Source organism: Phyllostomus hastatus, unplaced genomic scaffold, assembly GCF_019186645.2.
Source record: "Phyllostomus hastatus isolate PE091 unplaced genomic scaffold, TTU_PhHast_1.1 phas_contig_10, whole genome shotgun sequence".
NCBI lineage: Eukaryota > Metazoa > Chordata > Mammalia > Chiroptera > Phyllostomidae > Phyllostomus > Phyllostomus hastatus.
This window is the reverse complement of record NW_025333499.1, coordinates 1595855-1611270: the sequence shown is the minus strand read 5'-3', so window position 1 is coordinate 1611270 and position 15416 is coordinate 1595855. Positions and strand designations below refer to the sequence as shown.

Genomic DNA, 15416 nt, shown 5'->3' with positions numbered 1-15416 from the left:
GACAGAAGCCTTTGTTATAAAGATAGTAAAGCTATTATTTATTGCATAGCACTTCTATATGTCACACATACTTGACATAAAAATTAATTCATTGTCAGAACAACCATGGGCAAGGTAGATATGGATGACAAAACTTAACATGTGAAAATTGACACAGAAAGGTTAAGCAACATACAGCTAGATTCTGAGTCTAAGTTCATCTAACTTTTTAAAAAGATTTTATTCGTTTATTTTTAGACACAGGGGAAGGGAGGGAGAAAGGGAAGGAGAGAAACATCAATGTGTGGTTGCCCCGAACATGCCCCCAACTGGGGACCTGGCCCACAACCCAGGCATGTGCCCTGACTGGGAATTGAATGGCAACCCTTTGGTTGACAGGCCGGCACTCAATCCACTGAGCTACACCAGCCAGGGCTCATCTAACTCTCTTTAAAAAAATCCTTGCTTTCTTTCTTAGGAGCACATTAGATTGCAGTCCTGCCATGTAATGGCACTTCCAACATGTAGGAGGTCAGAAACGTCATCCAATCTTTAGAAATGAGAAAACTAATGCTGCAAGAAGTTGTTTGCCCCTAGTTATACAATGAGTGGAAACAGGATTCAAACCAAAGCTGATCTGACACCAGCATACACACTTGCCATTATACCAGGCTTCTTCCAGGAGAGCACTATACTTTATGTAATAGAGGCAGACTGTTAACTGTCCTTCCCCTGCAATGCCTCTATAGCTGCACTTAGAGCATACTGAAATGATCTGCACACTGGTTCCACCACACTCACTTCCTTGATGATGGCAGAGACTTTTTTAAAATTATTTTTTTATAGAGAAGGGAGGGAGAAAGAGAGGGAGAGAAACATCAATGTATGGTTGCGTCTCACGTGGCCCCCACTGGGGACCTGGCACGCAACCCAGGCATGTGCCCTGACTGGGAATCGAACCAGTGACCCTTTGGTTTGCAGCCCACGCCCGATCCACTGAGCTATACCAGTCAGGTCTGATTGCAGAGACTTTATTTATCTCTGTATTCCTGGCTCCCACATAAGACCTGGAACAGAAATATGAATAGTAATGGATCACGGATACTGAACATGTACTATGTGCTAAGCAATGTTCCAAGTACCTTACATGCATTAATGCATTTAATACTCAAAACAATCTTATGAGGTCGTAACTATTATTATTATTATACCCATTTTACATTACTATCCTTAAGGTGATATGGCTGGAAGAAACTAAGCCTGGATTTTGGCTCTAGAACCTATGGACCTCAATAATTTTTTTGAACCCAACTGACTTATTTCTGCATTTAAGTTCTAAAGGAATGGTAGTTTCTGGAGTCTGGCAGGAGTTGCAATGCATTAAGGTTTTGCTAGGCGACAGAAAGAGAGTCTAGTTACAGTATATAGTCATGTCACATATTAAGTCATACAAGGGGTGAGACAATGATAAACACATAGCAAAGCTAGGCCTGTGTTTGATGTCCAGGCAAAGGAACCAGAAATCTTACTTTACACTGCAACATATTTAAGCCTAGAGTTATCATTAACTCCACATGGATCACTGTAGTAGTTTTATGCTGCCCCTGGTGATAATTTTTTCCAGCATATCTCTCCTACAAGTTGCTGATTGAGCATCCTTCTATCTTGTACCTGGCATTAATACTAAGTGTGATTTATTCCCCCCCATCATCATAACCTAACTATGTAGGTTTTATAAGCCCCATTTCACAGATGAGGAAACTGAGGCTTAGGAAAGTGAGGTGTTGTGCTCAGGGCCACAGAACTGAGAAAGAGAAACCTGGGTCAGACCGAAACCAAGGGCCACACTCTTTTGACTACAACACATTACTTTTATCTGGTATAAAGTTGATTATGCCACCATCCAAGTGACTTTAATCCGAGAAAGTCAAGGACAAGTGATTTTTAAATACTATGGTTGTTCTTACAACACTAGGAGTGTAAATCACAATGACCTGGAGAGCATCTTCAAAATATACAAACCTGTGCATCACCTCAGATTGGCTGATGACAATTAAATCCTGACCAGGGCAAAGAAAAAGCCTTCCAGCCACAATGCCTCTTAGAATAGCTGAGAACCCTGACTGCATTTACTATGGAGTCTGTGATGACTGCTACCACATATGCAGAATGATTTCTAGTCCCTACCCAAACAATGGAGTTTCATTGGCAACCTTGCAATTTTCCAGGACACTAAAATGATTTCCGTGAAATTAAACAACATACCCACACCAACTAAGCAGAAAAGAACTATATTTGAGCTTTAAAGAAAGAGTTGATTCTGGCCAAGATGGAGGCGTACTTAGATACACTGTGCCTCCTCACACAATGAAAAGAAGGACAACAAATAATTTAAAAACAAAAACTAACCAGAACTGACAGAAAATAGAACTGTATGGAAGTCTGACAACCAAGGAGTTAAAGAAGAAACATTCATGCAGACCAGTAGGAGAGGAGGAGGTGGGCAGCTGGGCAGAGAGGACATGTGGCAAGGTAGCAGCTGAAGGACCAGGGCAGATAAGGTGGAGACTTGAGGAAATGGCAGCCCCACATTTACATGCAGATACACCTGGAGGAAAAATTTGGGAGTGAGACAGACCACGCAACCCAGGGTTCCAGCGTGGGGAAATAAACCCTCAAAACCTGACTGCAAAAAAACTGTGGGACTTGAGACAGTGGGAGAAACTCCCACCCTCACAGGACAGTTCATTGTAGAGACCCACAAGTTCCTAGAACGTACACAAATCTACCCACTTCGGAATCAGCACCAGAAGGGCCCAATTTGCTTGTGGGTAGCGGGGGAAGTGACTGAGAAATGGCAGAGAGCTCAACAAGCAGCACTGTTCACTCTCTTGGATTCTCCTCCACATGCAGCGCAGCAACTCAGCAATGTGAATTGTCCCCTCCACAGTGAATACCGAAGACTCTGCCCCTTACCATGTAACAGGCACACTGAGACAAACAAACGTACGGCCCAAATGAAAGAACAGATCCAGAAAAAATACAACTAAGCGATAAACCGATAGCTAACCTATCAGATGCAGAATGCAAAACACTGGTAATTAGGATGCTCACAGAATTGGATGGGTATGGTTGCAAAATAGAAGAAAAAGTGAAGGCTATGAAAGGTGAAATAAAGGAAAATGTACAGGGAACCAACAGTGATGGGAAGGAAACCAGGACTCAAATCAACGATTTGGAGCAGAATGAAGACAGGAAAATTCAACTAGAACGGAATGAAGAAACGAGAACTCAAAAAAAGAGGGAGAGGCTTAGGAACCTCCGAGACAATCTTAGCATTCCAACATTCAAAGTATAGGGGCACGAGAAGTAGAAGAGGAAGAGCAAGAAATGGAAAACTTACTTGAAGAAATAATGAAGGAGAACTTCCCCAATCTGGCAAAGGAAATAGACTTCCAGGAAGCTGAGAGAGTCCCAAAGAAGTGGGACCCAAGGAAGCACACACCAAGGCACATCATAATAACATTAGCCAAGGTAAACATGAAGGAGAGAATCCAAGAAGCAGCAACAGATAAGGAGACAGTAACCTACAAAAGAGTTCCCATCAGACTGTCAGCTGATTTCTCAAAAGAGACCTTACAGGCAAGAAGGGGCTGGAAAGAAATATTCCAAGTCATGAAAGGCAAGGACCTCCATCCAAGATTGCTCTATCCAGCAAAGCTTTCATTTAGAATGGGAGGGAAGATAAAGTGCTTCTCAGGTAAGGTCAAGTTAAAGGAGTTCATCATCACCAACCCCTTATTTTATGAAATGTTAAAGGGACTAATCTAAGAAAGAAGATAAGAAAAAGATAAAAAACATACACAGTAAAATGACAGCAAACTTACAATTATTAACAACCACACCTAAAACAAAAACAAAAACAAACTAAGCAAACAACTAGAACAGGAACAGAACCACAGAAATAGAGATCACATGGAGGGTTAGCAACAGGGGAGTGGGAGGAGGAGAGAGGGGGGAAGGTACAGAGAATACGTAGCATAGATGGTAGGTAGAAAATAGACAGGGGGAGGGTAAGAATAGTATGGGAAATGTAGAAGCCAACAAACTTATAAGTATGGCACATGGACATGAACTAAAGTGGGGGAATGTGGATGGGAGAGGGTGTGCATGGTGGAGGGAAATGAAGGGGGGTAATGGGACAACTATAATAACATAATCAATAAAATATATTTTAAAAAAAATAATGAAGGAGAACTTCCCCAATCTCACAAAGGAAATAGACTTCCAGGAAGTCCAGGCAGCTCTGAGAGTCCCAAAGAAGTGGGACCCAAGGAAGCACACACCAAAGTACATCATAATTACATTACCCAAGATTAAGGATAAGGAGAGAATCTTAAAAGCAGCAAGAGAAAAGGAAACAGTTACCTACAAAGGAGTGCCTGTAAGATTATCAGCTGATTTTTTAAAAAAACCTTGCAGGCAAGAAGAGGCTGGAAAGAAGTACTCCAAGTCATGAAAAGCAAGGACCTACATCCAAGATGACTCTGTGCAGCAAAGCTTTCATTTAGAATGGAAGGGTAGATAAAGTGCTTCCCAGATAAGGTGAAGTTCAAGGAGTTCATCACCACCAAGCACTTATTATATGAAATGTTAAAGGGGCTTATGTAAGAAATAGAAGAAGATCAAAAACTGAACTATAAAATGACAACAGACTCACAACTATCTACAACTGAACCTAAAAAACAAACTAAGCAAACTAGAATAGGAACAGAACCACAGAAATGGAGATCACATGGAGGGTTATAAGCAGGGAAAGGGAGGGAGGAACTGGGGGAATAATACTGGAAATATGTAGCATAAATATTAGGTACAAAGTAGATGGGGAGGTTAAGAAGAATACAGGAAATAGAGAAGCCAAAGAACTTATATGTATGACCCCTGGACGTGAACTAAGGGGGATGGGGAATGCAGGTGGGAGAAGGTGTTCAGGGTAGATGGGCATAAAGAGAGGGAGAAATGGGACAACTTTAACAGCATAACCAATAAAATAAATTAAAAACAGTTGAGACTGAACTGTCTAAAGCTTTTAATTGCTGAGTCAATTTTAGTCCACTGAATACGAATTCAGGGCCAGGATGCAGACAGCTCAGAATGCCATGGGTACAAAGAGGAAAGGCGTCTAACCAGTCAATGGGATATGCTTTCTAGAAGAAGTGACACCCATTTCCAAAACTCAGAAGGAAAACAGCTCCCTGAGAGACTTAAAATTTAGGACTTTTAAAATTTATTTTAGGGAAGGGAGGGAGAGAAACAATGCGTGGTTGCCTCTGGTGCACTCCCCACTGGGGACTTGGCCCACAAGCCAAGATGGCGCCCTGGCTGGGAATCAAACTGGTGACTCTTTGGCTTGCAGGCTGATGCTCCTTCCACTGAGCCACACCAGCCAGGGCTCCCTGAGAGAAAAGTACTGTCTCATTTCTAATCACAAGTAGTCTAAAGCAGTGGCTTTTTAAAAACTTTTATATATCTTTATTTTTAAAGTATATTTTGATTATGTTATTACAGTTTTCCCTATTTTTTCTCCCCTTCATCCCCCCTCCACCCTGTACCTCCCAACCCTCCAGCATTCCCCCCCTTAGTTCATGTCCATGGGTTGTATATAGGAGTTCTGTGACTTCTCTGTTTTCTATACAATCTTAACCTGTCCCTGTCTATTTTATGCCTACCAATTATGCCTCTTACTCCCTTTACCTTTCCCCCAATTCTTCCCCTCTCCGTCCTACTGAAAACCCTCCATGTGATGTCCATTTCTCTGATTTTGTTACTGTTCTGGTTGTTTGCTTAGTTTGTTTTTGTTTAGGTTCAGTTGTAGATAGTTGTGTCGTCATTTTATAGTTGTTTTTGATCTTCTATTTCTTACGTAAGTCCCTTTAACATTTCATGTAATAAGGGCTTAGTGATGATGAACTCCTTGAACTTGACCTTATCTGGAAAGCACTTTATCTGCTCTCCCATTCTAAATGATAGCTTTGCTGTATAGAGGATTGTTGGATGTAGGTCCTTGCCTTTCATGACTTCAAATACTTCTTTCCAGCCCCCTCTTGCGTGTAAGATTTCTTTTAAAAATCATCTGAATAATCTTACAGGCACTCCTTTGCAGGTAAATGTCCTTTCCTCTTGCTGCTTTTAAGATTCTCCCCTTCTCTTTAATCTTGGCTAATGTAATTATGATGTGCCTCGGTGTGTTCCTCTTCGGGTCTGACTCTCTGGGCTTCCTGGAAGTCTATTTCCTTCGCCAGATTGAGGAAGTTTTCATTCATTTTTTTGTTCATATAAGTTTTCAACTTCTTCCTCTTGTTCTTCTCTTTCTGGCACCCCTATAATTCTGATGTTAGAGCGTTTAAAGTTGTCCCAGAGATTCCTAAGCCTCTCCTCATTTTTTCTGAACTCTTATTTCTTCATTCTGTTCCACTTGGATGTTTATTTCTTCCTTTTGTTCCAAATTGTTGAGTCCTGGTTTCCTTCCCTTCAGTGTTGGTTTCCTGTATATTTTGCTTTATTTCACTTTGGGTAGCCATTTTGCGACTGAGCCCAATTAGTTCTGTGAGCATCCTGATTACCTGTTTTGAACTCTGCATCAGATAGGCTGGCTATCTCCTTGTCGCTTAGCTCTTTTTTCTGGAGTTTTCACCTGCTCTTTCATTTGGGCCATATTTCTTTGTCTCAGCACACCTGTTATGTTGTAAGGGGGTGGATTCTTAGGTATTCACCAGGGTGGGGCAACCCTCTTTGCTGTGTTGTGGCCCGGTTTGTGGGGGAGGGGTCAGAGAGAGAACAATGCCACTTGCTTGCTCCATTCTACCTCCACTTTCCAAGAACTCTTCTTATGTGAGACTGGGAGTTTCTCCTGCCGTGGTAACCCCCACAGTACTTTAAGGCTAGCTTTGAGTCTTTAGCTTCCCATTCAGCCAGCCCTGCCTCACCCCTGCAGTTCACCATGCTGCAGCACATCCTCTCTGCCTGGCTGCCTGGCTCCCATCTCCACCCCTCCTACCAGTTTGGTGAATGTTTCTTTAATTTCTTGGTTGTCAGAGTTCCATGTAGGTTGATATTCTGGATCATCTGGATGTTTATTGTTTTTAGATTGGTTGTTATCTTTCTTTTGGTTGTGTGAGGAAGAGAAGCATTTCTGCCTATGCCTCCACCTTGGCCAGAACTTTGATAGTATCTTTTAAAAGATATTTTATTTATTTATTATTTCTAGAGAGAGCGGAAGGGAGAAAGAGCGGGAGAAAAGCAGCAATGTGTGGTTGCTTCTTGTGCGCCCCCTACTGGGGACCTGGCCTGTAAGCCAGGCATGTTCCCTGACTGGGAATCAAACTGGCAACCTTTTGGTTTGCAAGCTGGCACTCAATCCACTGAGCAACACCAGACAGGGCTAAACCAGTGGCTTTTAAATTGTGTTTCCCAAACCAAGATCTGGGTAAGTGGATCTGGACCAAATAACCAGCAGGACAGATGCTCCTACTTTCTCTTTAATCTGGGCTTACACTCACCATTTTATCTATTTTATATTTTGGCTCTTTCAGAAATATTTTATTGAAGAATATTTACTATTAGAAGTATATTTACAACTAGATTACAACTAGAAGTATATTTACAACTAGAAGTATATATCACTAAAATGTGAGCATCAAGAAGGCTGGAATTCTTCATCTGTTTTGTTTATTGCTCTATCTCTGGTGCATAGAACACTTGCACAGAGAACCAATCAACCATTTTGACTTTCAACCAGTATTTATTGAGCCAGGAACTGCTATATGTCAGGCGCTGAACTATGTGTTGGGATACAGCAGTGAACAAGCGCTCCTAATTCCTATCCTCATGGAGCTGACATTCTAGTGATTAATATTTCACAACTGGCACTGGGCTAAGCAATTTAAGACATATTTATTACTCTAATCCTATGAAATAGGTATCATTAACCCTATCCCCACTACTCTCCTTTTTTTGTAAAATAAGTAAACATCTTGCTGCAAATCACACAGCTGGCCACGCAGTACTTGAATCTGAACTCAGGTCTGATTGCAAAATAATGTTCTTTTTTGCATGTATCTGTCCAGTTTTCCCAGTTCCACTTGTTGAAGGGACTGTCTACCCCACTGTATATCCTTGCTTCTTTGTTGTAAATTAAATGGCCTTATAAACAATAACTTGTTTCTGGGTTCCCTAGTCTGTTCCTACTATAGAGCTACAATAATAAAACAGCCAGTACCATGCTGTTTTTATTATTGTAGCTTTGTAGTATACTTTGAAATCAGGGAGCATGATACCTCCACACATTGTTCTTTCTCAACATTTCTTTGGCTATCCAAGGACTTTTGTGGTTCCATATAAATTTTAGGACTACTTATTTTAGTTCTGATAAGAGTATCATTGGTGTTTTAATAGGGATTGCCACGAATCTGGCTAGTGCTTTAGGTAGTAAGGATATTTTAACAATATTAATCTAAACGATCCATAACCATGGTGCATCCTTTGATTTATTTGTACCTCTTTCAATTTTCTTCTTCAATGTATTCTAGTTTTCAGTGTACAAGTATTTCAGCTTTTTGGTTAAATTTATTCCCAGGTATTTAATGCTGTTAATGCAATTGTATATGGGGTTGTTTTCTTAATTTCTTCTGACTGCTACTGGTGTACAGAAATGCAACAGATTTATGTATATTGATTTTATATGTGGTAACTTTGCTGACTTCATTAATTATTCTAATAGTTTTTTGGTGGAGTCTAGGGTTTTTTATCATCTCATCTGCACACAGAGTTTTACTTCTTTTCTAATTTAAATGCCTTTTATCCTTTTTCTTATTCGACTGCTGTGGCTAGAACTTCCAATACTATGTTGAATACAAGTGGTGATAGTGGTCATCCCTGTCTTATTTCTCCCACCCAGTACTAACCAGGCCCAACCCTGCTTAGCTTCCGAGATCAGACGAGATCTGGCATGTAGAGGGTAGTGTGGCCATAGACTCATGTCTTATTTCTGATATTAGAGGGAAAGCACTGAAAAATAAAACTGAACCATTTTTTAAAAAAAGATTTTATTTATTTATATTTTATTTATTTATTTTTAGACAGAGGGGAAGGGAGGGAGAAAGAGAGAGACAAACATCAATGTGGGGTTGCCTCTCACATGCCCCCCACCACCAGGGACCTGGCCCACAACCCAGGCATGTGCCCTGACAGTGAATCAAACTGGCAACCCTTTGGTTCACTTGCCAGCACTCAATCCACTGAGCCACACCAGCCAGGGCTATTTATTTATTTTTAGAGAGAGGGGAAGGGAGGGAGGGAGAAGCAGAGAAATATCAATGTGTGGTTGACTCTTGTGCACCCCCTACTGGGGACCTGGCCCACAACACAGGCATGTGCCCTGACTGGGAATTGAACCAGCAACTCTTTGGCTTTCAGGCTGATGCTCATTCCACTGAGTCACACTGAGGACTGGTCCACTTTCTCACACCATATACAAAAAGAAATTCAAAATTGACCAAACACTTAAGTGTAAGACTTAAATGTAAGGCTATGGTTTTTATGTAAAAATCATAAAACTAGAAGAAAATATAGGCAGTAAACTCTTTGACATCTGTCTCAGCAATCTTTTTGCATGTATATCCTCCGGCAAGGGCAACAAAATAAAAATAAAGAAGACTACATCAAACTAAAAGGTTTTACACAGTGAAGGAAACCATCAACAAAACAAAAAGATAACCTACTGAATGGAAGAAGATATTCACAAATGATGTATCTGATAAGGAGCTAATATCCAAAATATATAAGGCAATCATACAACTTACTAAAAAATCCAATTAAAAATTGGGCAGAGGATCTGAATAGGCGCTTGTCCAAAGAAGACATACAGGTGGCCAACAGACATGTGAAAGATGCTCAACATCAGCAATCATCAGAGAGGTGTAAATTAAAGCCACAATGAGATATCATTTCACCCTTACCAGATGGCTATTACCAAAAAATGGTGAAGATGGCAGTATAGGTAATGAGGTACTTGCGTCCTCCCACAACTGTATGTGCCTCAGCATCAGCAGCAGCCCAGGACCCCTAGAGGGAATCAAGCCTGCCCCTCATAGCCCCTCCCACTGAGTCTCCCAACTTGTGATGATGACTTGGCTGTGTTTTCATAGCAGCTTATATGGTTCATCAAAGCATGAGCATCCTGAATTGTTGATGTGCAAATTATCTAATTTTAATTTTAATCAGGGCAGTGCAAACAAAATAAAGAGGGGGAAAGTTTACCATTGTTCCATTCTGTAGTAGCAAGAAGGTCTCAGTATCACTCACATGTTCATTTACCCAAATATCTTTCTTGAAGTGAGGGAGTTTGCAGAAATTAGCCTTTAAAATGTAACAATTTGTTCTTGCATATTCTGTATCATTAACTGTAATGAATCTGAGTATTTATTATGTATTTTTGATCTTTAAAGAGGGAAGGTTGATCCTAGTGATAGTTTTGGCTCTGGTTCACCAGGGAAACTGGGAGCAGGGCAAATGGAGTCTATGTTGCTGCTCACAATGGCATAAGCATGTAGATATATCAAAATAAAAGTTTTCAATAAAAAAACTGTGGGAAAACACAAAAAATTACAGATAAACTACAGAACAACCATCATTGAGAACCACCTGAAATCTAGCTGAAAAGCAGTTCTATAATTAGGAATATACAGAAGAAGCCACACTGAGACTGGTAGAAGGGGAACAGATGCTGAATGGGCTAGTCACACACCCATGTGTGGTGGTTTAAAATCGGAAGGGATATCTTGGCTGCAGAGGTCCCCCCCGAAGAGCAAAGGGTCCCAGCCCCACACTTGGACCCTCAGCCCTGCGTTCTAGTGCTGAGAAGAGAAGTCCCCATAAGTTCTGACTGCGAAAACCAGCATGGGTTGCAACTGAGTGAGACGGATGGCTGCTGGAGTCCCAGGAGTTCCACTTAAAGTGCCCCCACACAGACATATTCAGACTCACTTGCTATGAGATCCAGCACTGGTGCAGCAGCTCAAAACGGGCCACGGACATATGGAGTAGAACTGAATTGTCTGGCATCGGGGCAATGGTTAGAGAGGCAGCTTTCTCCCAGATAGAGGTGCTGGAAGAGGCATTTGTTCCCTTGTTGAGCCTTCCCCTCAACAGAGCTGGCAGGCAATCAAGCACCATATCTTAGTCTCCATCAACCTGGCTCACACTGTTACCACTGCTCTGGTAATTCTTTGAGACCCCATCCCACTCAACTTGTAGTTCCACCCAAGCTGTTTCCAGTGACTTTTCCATACAAACAGCCTGTCTTGGCTCATGCTACAAATGTCCTAAAATCTCTCTAAGAAGCAACATCAGGCCTGGGTGTGTGATGTGCCTTTTGCTATGTGGTCCCAGGCATGACACTAGTGCCAGCCAGCATCATCAGTTCACAGCTTGGCCTCTCCCATGCACCTCCAATCCAAGCACAAGGTAACAGCCATCTTAAGACTGCTTTGTAGAGGATGGTCCAGGGCAGGACACAGGTAACAGCTGATCTTGGCCTGTACCTCTTGGAAGGCCCCAGAGCCAACACATCAAGTGGTCAGCTTCAGACCACACTGGAGCACCATGCAACAGCCTACATTAGCGCCATATTCAAGGATGAACTCATCAAGCACCAGAGACTCACTTAAGCGAGTCTTGCTCTGTGCGGTGGGCCCCTGCACAGTAGCTCCTCTGCTATTGTCATGGCCAGTCTCTAGACCTGGGGGTAAATACCTCCCATCGATGTGCCAAGAACAATCAAGGCTCAACTTCAACAGGAAGGTGCACAGAGCCAACAAAAGGGGTGCACCTGGAGTGCCCAGCTCAGGTGACCAGGGAGGTTGTGCCACTGGGCCCTAGAAGACATCTACTACATTAGGTCACTCTACCAAGACAGGGAGTCATGTCAGCTCTACCTAGTACATAAAAATAAACACAGGGAGTCAGCCAAAATGAGGAGACAAAGAAATATGGCCCAGATGAAAGAACAGATCAAAATTCAAGGAGAACTAAACAAAATGGAGGGAAACAATCTACTAGATGCACAGTTGAAAATACTGGTTATAAGGATGCTGAAGAAACTTAGGAGTAGAACAGATGAACTGAGAGAAAACTTCAACAAAGATATAGAAAATATAAAAATGGAGATAGAAAACATAAAAAAGGACAAGTCAGAAATGAATACAATAACTGAAATGAAAAATACACTAGAAGGAATCAATGGTAGATTAGATGAAGCAGAGGATCACATCACCAATTTGAAAGACAAGATAGCAGAAAACACCCAATTAGAAGAGCAAAATTTAAAAAAAAAAAAAGAATCCAAAAGTGAAGACAATTTAAGGGACCTCTGGGACAAGTTCAAGTGTACCAACACTATCATCACAAGGGTGCTGACAGGAGAAGAGAGAGAACAAGGAATTGAAAACCTATTTGAAAAAATAATGATGGAAAACTTGGAGAACACAGAAAAGTCACAGTAATTCCCAAAGAAGAATATAAATAATGTATTAAACACATATTGAATAGATGGTGTCCAAACAGATGCAGCCAAATGAGATCAAGACTTGATGAAGAAGACAGACATAGAAACCCAGGAAGTACAGAGAGTCCCAAACAAGATTAACACAAAGAACCCTACACCAAGACACATCATAATTAAAATACCAAAGGTTAAACAAAAAGAGAATCTTAAAGGTAGAAAGAGAAAGGCAGTCAGTTACCTTCAAGGGAGCTCCCATAAGACTCAGAGGACTTCTCAAAAGACATTTATTAGGCCACAAGAGATTGGAAAGAAATATCTAAAGTGATGAAAAGTAAGGGTTTACAAATGAGATTACTCTACCCAGCAAAGCTATCATTTAAAATCAAAGGAGAGATAAAGAGCTTCCCAGACATGAAAAAGCAAAAGGAGTTTACCAAAATGTGATAAAAATATGAATGTCAATAAAGTGTCAATACATACCTAGGAACAATTACTTGTGAATAAAAAAAACAAGACTTTTGCATATGCTGTTTATGGAGACTCACTTCAATGGAAAGACACAGACTGAAAGTAAAGGGATGGAAAAAGGTATTTCATGGAATAGGAAACAACAGAAACATATTGGAGTAGTAATACTCACACCAGACAAAACAGACTGTACATTTTTTATTTTTTAAATATATTTTATTGATTACGCTATTGCAGTTGTCCCAATTTTTCCCCTTTGTCCCCCTCCACCTAGTACCCCTCATTCCTTCTTGCAATCCCCCCACTTAGTTCATGTCCATGTGCCATGCATGTAAATTCTTTGGCTACTCCATTTCCTATACTATTCTTAATGTCCCTGTGGCTATTCTGTACCTACCATTTTTGCTTCTTATTCCCTGTAGTTTTCCCCCATTCTCCCCTCTCCAAAAAAATAACCAGAACTACCAGAATATCGAACTGTATGGAAGTCTGACAACCAAGGAGTTAAAGAAGAAACAATTATCCAGACTGGTAGGAGGGGCAGAGACAGGAAGCCAGGTGGAAAGGACAAACAGCAAGTCAGTGGTTGGGGAACCTCCCAAGGTTGTGGCTGGTGGAGTGGGTGGTCCTACATTTGCATGCAAATAAACTGAGAGGAAAAACAAACTGGGGACAGAGACACACCATGCAACTCAAGGTTCCAGTGTGGGAAAATAAAGCCTCAAAACCTCCGAATGCAAAAAACCTGTGGGGGTTGAGGCAGCAGCAGGAGAAACTCCCAGCCTAACAGGAGAGTTTGTTGGAGAGACCCACAGAGTCCTAGTATGTCCACAAACCCACTAACCCTGGAATCAGCACCAGAAGGGCCCAATTTGCTTGTAGGTCACAGGGGAAGTGACTGAAAGCTGGCTGAGAGCTGAGCAAGAGACATTGTCCCTCGATGACCCCTCCCCCACATAGTTTCACAACACACTGACATGAGTTGCCCCACATGGTGAATACCCAAGGCCCTGCCCCTTACTATGTAACAGGTGCGCTGAGACAAAAATATGGCCAAAATGAAAGAACAGACCAAAGCTCCAGAAAAAATACAACTAAGTGATGAACAGATAGCCAACCTATCAGATGCAGAGTTCAAAACACTGGTAATTAGGATGCTCACAGAATTGGATGAGTATGGTCACAAAATAGAAGAAAAAGTGAAGGCTATGAAAGGTAAAATAAAGGAAAATTTACAGGGAACCAACATTGAAGGGAAGGAAACCGATTCTAAAATCAACGATTTGGAGAAGGAAGAAAGGAACATTCAACCAGAGCACAATGAAGAAACAAGAATTCAAAAAAATGAGGAGAGGCTTAGGAACCTCTAGGACATCTTTCAACGTTCCAACATCCAAATCATAGGGGTGCCAGAAGGAGAAGAGGAAGAGCAAGAAATGGAAAACTTACTTGAAGAAATAATGAAGGGGAACTTCCCCAATCTGGCAAAGGAAATGGACTTCCAGGAAGACCAAGAAGCTCAGAGAGTCCCAAAGAAGTGGGACCCAAGGAAGCACACACCAAGGCACATCATAATTACATTACCCAAGGTTAAAGAGAAGGGGAGAATCTTAAAAGCAGCAAGAGAAAAGGAGACAGTTACCTACAAAGGAGTTCCCACAAGACCATCAGCTGATTTCTCAAAAGAAACTTTGCAGGAAAGAAGGGGCTAGAAAGTATTCAAAGTCATGAAAGGCAAGGACCTACATCCCAGATTACTCTATCCAGCAAAGCTTTCATTTAGAATGGAAGGGCAGATAAAGTGCTTCCTAGATAAGGTCAAGTTCAAGGAGTTCATCATCACCAAGCCATTATTATATGAAATGTTGAAGGGACTTATCTAAGAAAAAGAAGATAAAAAATATGAACAGTAAAATGACAACAAACTCACAGTTATTAACAACCACACCTAAAACAAAAACAAAAAGAAACTAAGCAAACAAATGGAAGGGGAACAGAACCACAGAAATGGAGATCACCTGGAGGGTTATCAGCGGGGGAGTGGGTAGGTACAAAGGGGCAAAAGGTACAGGGAATAAGAAGCATAAGTGGTAGGTAGAAGATAGACAGGGGGAGGTTAAGAATAGTATATGAAATGGAAAGGCCAAAGTACTTACATATATATGACCCATGAACATGAACTGAAGGGGGGGAATGCGGGTACAAGGGGGTACGTAGGGCAAAGGGGAATAAAGGGGAGGGGAATGGGACAACTGTAATAGCATAATCAATAAAATATATCTAAAAAAGAGTTAAAGAAGATGATAAAAAACATGAACAGTAAAATGACAACAAAGTCACAGCTATCAACAACCCAATAAATAAATAAATAAATAAATAAATAAATAAATAAATAAATAAATAAATA

The 15416-nt window shown here is 41.2% G+C and overlaps 1 protein-coding gene across 7 annotated transcripts in view; it reads right to left on the bottom strand.

Annotated features, from left to right (window-relative positions):
- FAM120C (family with sequence similarity 120C) overlaps window positions 1–15416 on the bottom strand; it is a 97877-nt gene that overhangs the window by 66021 nt on the left and 16440 nt on the right. The window lies entirely within an intron of this gene.